The sequence below is a fragment of the Choloepus didactylus genome, chromosome X (assembly GCF_015220235.1).
Source record: "Choloepus didactylus isolate mChoDid1 chromosome X, mChoDid1.pri, whole genome shotgun sequence".
Taxonomy (NCBI): Eukaryota; Metazoa; Chordata; class Mammalia; order Pilosa; family Megalonychidae; genus Choloepus; species Choloepus didactylus.
The window spans coordinates 145,534,669-145,541,773 of NC_051334.1; the positions used below are offsets into that span (position 1 = coordinate 145,534,669).

At 36.8% G+C, this 7,105-nt stretch overlaps 1 pseudogene; it reads right to left on the bottom strand.

The window, feature by feature from the left end:
• Positions 1-252: 252 nt before the first annotated feature.
• Positions 253-2,927, bottom strand: LOC119522382 (annotated as a pseudogene).
• Between the last annotated feature and the right edge of the window lie 4,178 nt (positions 2,928-7,105).

Consider the following 7,105-nt stretch of genomic DNA (forward strand, 5'->3'; position numbering starts at 1 on the left):
AAGTTACTTGACCTTTGGTCTGTCAAAGTGTTCCTCAGTTATACTGTGAGACACTTTCATCCATTTTGATAGCATTCATTCTCAACCTTCATTACAGGAAGAATGCATATGATCTTCAACAAAGCATAAACATTAGGAAAAAGTTTGATGTCAGGCAGATGGAGGGCTTCATATATGGTGGATGGAAGCTCTGTATCTTTCCCTCTGTGTTTTCACCTGATTTTCTAACAATGAAGCTCAGCTGAGAGTGTGTCAGGATGCACTTCTGTGCATGTCAGCATGGCATTCCTCTGATGTATGGAATTTGAGCTGTCCTGTGACAGATGGTATGAGAGATAAGCATTTAAGAGCTTTGAGGTGCTCTTCTGAGAATATATCTTTAAGTTCCTGAATAATGTGCTCCACTGTTGGAACACTTAGGGTTTTTTTATAGTGACTCTCAGAGGTTAATTGAGATTCCATGTTACCTTTCTGAGCTTGGCAGAATTTGCCAGGGACTTTCATGTGAATATAAAGTTTGGTTGCTAAATTTGTGGCTTCCTCAATCCAAAATTCATGATGAACTTCAATGTTTTCCATCACTTCATTTAGTGAAGGTAGCACTGCAGTCAAGCTGCTGGCTGAAAAGAAGACATCAGGAGTTTGCTCCTGGAGATATTTCCCAAAGGCTCTTATAAAAGATAGGACACTCTTAAGAACAACAGTGGTAACAATTAAATCAAAATTTGTTACTGCACTACAGAGTACAAATGCTCAGCCAGCTATACAGTTATTCCATATAATATTTATGTCACTGTTTATACCATCTAAAGATAAAACAAGTGCTTGCAGGAGTTCCACTAAAATTTCAAAAGCATCATGCCCTCTTGTCCATTGAGAATGGCAAATTTCCTTCAATTCATTACCCTTTTCTTCATTGCTCAGAAAAAGGACTGAAATTACATTGTCAAGTTCTAAAAGTAGTCATGGTGATCAATGACAACAAGAAGAAACTCCCTCAATCATTCCCAATGCAACAGATACTCTCATAAAAGGCACTGATTTTGCTAACCACATATTTAAGGCACAGGAAGAGCAGAGTGTGTAGATAGCTTGGGAATATTTCTCTAGAAGTCTAGAAGCAAAACTTTCATCTAGGAAGAAAATCCATTGGACTCATTGAAGCCTGTCCATGACAGTACTCCATGTTTAGCCCCCACTTCTCAGTTATTGTGTGAAATTTCACAGCCAAAATTTCTGCATCTTCATAAGGCAGGAAGCCCACAAATTCATCTTTCAGGTTCTGAGATTTCTCCACAAACCTCACCAACACTGCCAGGTGCTCTTCCCCTGTGTGCTGGTTTGAAAATGTTATGGACCCCAGAAGAGCCATGATCTTTTAATCCAATCTTTTTGGGTGGAAACTTTTGATTAAGTGTTTCCATGGAGATGTGACTCACCCAACTTTGGGTGAGAACTTTGATTAAATTATTTCCATGGATATATGACCCATCCATTCTGGGTGGGTCTTAATTAGATCACTGGAGTACTTTAAGAGAGTTCATGGAAAACAGAAGCTCAGAGATGCTGAGAGAGACATTTTGGAGAGAAGCTGAGAGAGACATTTTGGAGAGAAGCTATGATATGTAATCCAGAGTTTGCCCCTAGGAGAAGCAAGGAGGACCCACAACAGCTGACACAGACCCAGATGCTTGGAGATGCAGACAGAAGGATGTTTGGTGATGCCAAGCTAAGAGACAAAGCCCAGAGTTTGCCCTGGAGAAGCTTCGAGAGGACCCCTGGATGTTTAGAGAGAAATGCCCCAGGATAACCAAGCAGAGAGCTGAGAGAAGCTAAGAGAGAAGGAAGCCCAGAGACATTTTGGAGAAAGCCATTTTTAAAATGCAACCCAAGACCAAAGGACCAGCAGATGCCAGGCATGTGCCTTCCCAGCTGACTGAGGTGCTCCCAACACCATTGGTCTTTCTTCAGTGAAGGTATCCTCTTGTTGATGCCTTGGTTTGGGCACTTTTATGGCTTTAGAACTGTAAATTTGTAACCTAATAAATCCCCTTTATAGAAGCCAATCCATTTCTGGTATTTTGCATAATGGCAACTTTGGCAAATTGGAACACCCTGCTATGTCCACCACACATCTTCAGAGATAATGGAAAAGAAGTGTGAGTCTCTCAGTTCCCCAAGAATTTCTTCTTGAATGCAGCACTCACATATCTCTAGCATCTGTTTCTGCTGGGATTTCAATCAGAACATGTTCACTGCTGTTGTCTCAAAGCACTTTCTCAGAACCGCTTCATCAGAATTTATTTGGCACTCCAGTGGTGCTTGAAAGTTATCAGGAGTAAAGAGACCTTCAGGGAGTTCATCGGCCTCTTGTCCATCCAAAGGCAAGTTTTATTTTCCCATAAGAATCAAAATTTCAAATAAATATTTTAGGTATCCTTCATTTTTTCTCTTCAAGTGTTAAAGGTAAAATATCTTCATGCTCTTCTTCATCCCGCTTCTTCTGTATTTGGGTTCTGAGCATTGCTGTTGTTTGTTCTTTATGTTTTTGTTCCTGTTCAGAAGTTTCATCAATTTTTTTTCTATTTCAGTGTCCTGATTTCATCTTCACTTAATTCTTTTATTTGTTTTCTGTGTGTACTATGTGGATTGTTCAAATGACTGGTAAGATCAAATAGTGTTGGCATAGCATTATCTTGAAAAACTCTCCTATAGGGACTAGCTCTACAGATTGTACAGGTCTCAGAGTGCTTGGGACATAACCAATAATGCTTATTTGGCTGATTGGGAGTTTTATCTTCTAAGTCTGTTCTACAATTTTCTACCCACTTCTGGCATCTGCCTGGGTACTGCAGGAACCTTAAGAAGGCCAGGTTGGACTGCATGTTCTTCTGTGTGCAGTTGGGGGCAACAGAGAAGTTTGGCATCATCGACAACCTGCTGGCCAGGCCAGTCCAGTCCTCCCCTCCCCACCTCCTCAGGGCAGCCCAACAGCCCATTAGGGCTGGGGAGAGTAGTCAGGCCCTCAGTGTGGTTTTTTTTTTATATATATATATTTACCATGTGATCTTTACTGGAAATCTTTATTTCTTCACGTGGTTTCAGTCAATTGTTTAGTGTCCCTTTCTTTCAGCCTGCTCAATTCCCTTTAGCATTTCTTATAGGACTGATCTACTGGTGATGAAGTCCCTCAGCTTTTGATTATCTGGGAATTCAGTGTGGTTTTGATTTGCATTTCCCTAATAGTGAAGATGAATATTTTCTCATGTGATTTTTAGCCATTTGTATTTCCTCTTCAGAAAAATGTCTTTTCATATCTTTTGCTCATTTTATAATTCAGCTGTTTGTACTATTGTCATTGAGTTGTAGGATTTCCTTATATAAGCTGGATATCAGTCTCTTACCAATATAGGATTTCCATATATTTTCTCCCATTGCATTGGGTGCATCTTCACCTTTTTTACAAATTCCTTTGAGCTATAGAAGGTTTTGATTTTGAGGCATTCCCATTTATCTAGTTTATCTTTCATTGCTCGTGCTTTGGGTGTAAGGTCTAAGAAGTTACCTCCTATTACTAGGTTTGAAGATGTTTCCCTACATTATCTTCTAGGAGTTTTATGGTACTCTCTTATATTGGGGTCTTTGATCTACTTTGAGTTAATTTTTGTATAGGTTGTAAGGTAGGGATCCTCATTTATTCATATTGACATGGATATCCAGTTGTTCCACCTCCATTTGTTGAAGAGATTGTTCTGTCCCAGTTCAGTGTATTTGGGGGCCTTTTCAAAAATCAGTTGACCATCGATCTGGGGGTCTATTTCCAAACTCTTGATTTGATTCCATTGATCAAAATGTCTGTCTTTCTGCCACTACCATGCTGTTTTGACCACTGTGGCTTCATAGTAGGCTTTAATGTCATGAAGTATAAGTCCTCCCACTTTGTTCTTCTTTTTAAGAATGTTTTTGGCAATTCGAGGCCCCTTTCCCTTCCAAATAAATTTGATAACTAGATTTTCCAAGTCTGCAAAGTAGGTTGTTGGAATTTTGATTGGAGTTGTGTTGAATCTCTAGATTAGTTAGGGTAGAATGACATCTTAATGACATTTAGCCTTCCTATCCATGAACACAGAATATGTTTCCACCTATTTAGGTCTCTTTGATTTCTTTAATAAAGTTTTAAAATTTTCCTTGCAGAGGTCTTTTATATCCTTGGTTAAGTTTATTCCAAGGTACTTGACTTTTTTAGTTGCCATTGTGAATGGAATTTTTTTTGAATGTCTCTTCAGATAGGTCATTTCTAGTGTTTATGAATAATACTGATTTTGCACATTAACCTTGTATCCTGCCACTTTCCTGGATTTGTTTATTGGCTAAAGTAGATTTGTCATTGATTTCTCAGGATTTTCCAAATATACGAACATATCATCTGCAAATCATGACAGTTTTAATTCTTTCTTTCCAATTTTGATGCATTTTATTTCTTGGTCTTGCCAGATTGCTCTGGCTAGGACTTCTAGCACAATGTTGAATCATAGTGCTGCAGTGGGCATCCTTGTCTCATTCCTGATTTTAGGGGTGAGGATTTCTGTCTCTCCATTGAGTTCTATGCTGGCTGTGGGTATTTCATATGTACTCTTTATCTTACTGAGGAAGTTTTCTTCAGTTACTCCATTGTGAATTGATTTTATAAAAAAAAGATGCTGAAGGTTTTGAATGCTTTTTCAGCATCTATTGAGATGATTTGATTTTTCCCTTTTTTGTTAATAAGCTGTATTACATTGATTTTCTTATGCTGAACCACCCTTTCATGCCTGGAATGAACCCCACTTGGTCAAGATTTATGATTCTTTTAATGTGTCTTTGGATTCAATTTGCATGTATTTTATTGAGAATTTTTGCATCTATATTCATTAGGGAGAGTGGCCTGTAGTTTTCCTTTCTTGTAGTATTTTTATCTGGTTTTGGTGTTAGGATGATGTTAGCTTCATAAAATGAGTTAGGTAGTGTTCCTTTTTCTTCAATTTTTTGAAAGAATTTGAGCAGGAATGGTGTCAGTTCTTTCTGGAAAGTTTGGTAAAATTCCCCTGTGAAGCCATCTGGCCCTGGGCTTTTATTTGTAGTAATCTTTTGATTACTGATTCAATCTCTTTACTTGTGATTTGTTTGCTGAGGTCTTCTATTTATTCTTAGGACAGACTCCACTATTTCTGTGTTTCCAGGAAATTATCCATTTCCTCTAAATTGTCTAGTTTGTTGGTGTACAGTTGTTCATAGTATTCTCTTATGAGTTTTAAAAATTTCTTTGGGATACACAGTAATGTCCCCCCTCTCATTTCTGATTTTTTAAATTTGGGTGTTCTCTCTTTTTGACTTTATCAGTCTAGCTAAGGGTTTGTCAATCTTGTTGATCTTCTCAAAGAACCAGCTTTTGGTTTTACTTATTCTATTGTTTTTTGTTCTCCATATCATTTATTTCTGTTTTAATTCTTGTTATTTCTTTTACCTGCTTTACGGTACATTTGCTGATCATTCTATAGCTTCTTCAGTTGTTCAGTTAGATCTTTGATTTTTGCTCTTTTTCCCTTTTAATGTATGCATTTAGAGCTATAAATCCCCCCTCAGCACTGTCTTCACTGCATCTCATAGGTTTTGATATGTGATGTTCTCATTTTGATTTGCTTCTAGATATTTACTGATTTCTCTTCTTGCAATTTCTTCTTTGACCGACTGATTGATTCAGAGTGTATTGTTTTACCTCCACATATTTGTGAATGTTTTGGTTCTTTTGTTATTGTTTTCTAGTTGCATTCCATTATGGTCAGAGAATGTGCTTTGAGTAATTTGAATATTTTTAAATTTATTGAGGCTTGTTTTGTACCCCAGCATATGATCTATCCTGGAGAATGTTTCATGAGGACTAGAGAAGAATGTACATCCTGGTAATTTGGGATGAAACACTCTATATATGTTTGTGTCTAATTCATTTATCACACTGTTTAGGTTCTCAATTTCCTCATTGGTACTCTTCTTGTTAGTGTTCTATCTATAGAAAAGTGTTGTGGATGGTAATATAACTCATAATAACTTTGGAAATTTCCTATATATCTACTAGTTAAATCGTACTTTGAAAGATATTACCTTTTTGTATATGTGTTATGTTTCATAATAAGGATAACTGAGACTGTGGAACTGTAACCTATAATATTCTTTGAAATTTGCTCTCTAACTACTTAAGTTGCACTTGGAAAGTTATCACTTTTTTCTATATATGTTATATTTTACAATAAAAATATGATAAATAAGAAAAGAAAAGCAAAAAAAGTTGCATATTGAAGTCTCTCACTATTATTGTAGAAAACTCTATTGCTCCCTTCAATTTTGCCAATGTTTGTCTCCTGTACTTTGGAACACCTTAATTGGGTGCATAAACATTTATCAATGTAATTTCTTCTTGGTGAATTGTCCCTTCTATTAATAGTGTCCTTCTTTGTCTCTAATAATATCTTTACATTTAAAGTCTATTTTGTCTGACATTAGTATTGCTACCCCTGCTTTTTTTGGCTGCAGCTTGTATGGAATTTTTTTTTTCATCCTTTGATTTTCAGTCTCTTTGTGTCATTGGGTCTAAGATGATTCTCTTGTAAACAGCATATCAATGGATCATACTTTTTAATCCATTCTCCCAATCTGTACCTTTTAATTGGGGAGCTTAATGCATTCACATGCAATGTTATTACTGAGAAGGTGTTTATTCAAACAACCATCTTATCCTTTGGCTTTTCAGTGGTCAGCTCTATTTCCCCCCCTTTCTTTTCCTTTCAGTTACCCTTACTAATTAATACTCTTCAGTTCTGTGTCCTTCTCCATAACTTTCTCTCCTTTTTTTCCCTCATCCTGTAGAACTGTCTTTAATATTTCTTGCTGGGCAGGTCTCTTGTTAAAAAATTCTCTCAGCATTTCTTTTTCTGTAAGCATGTTAAACTCTCCCTCAATTTTGTAAGTGAACTTTGCTGGATAAAGAATTCTTGGCTGGCAACTTTTCTTTTTTAAAATGTTAAATATGTCATACAGCTGCCTTCTTGCTTCTAAGGTTCCTGATGTGTAG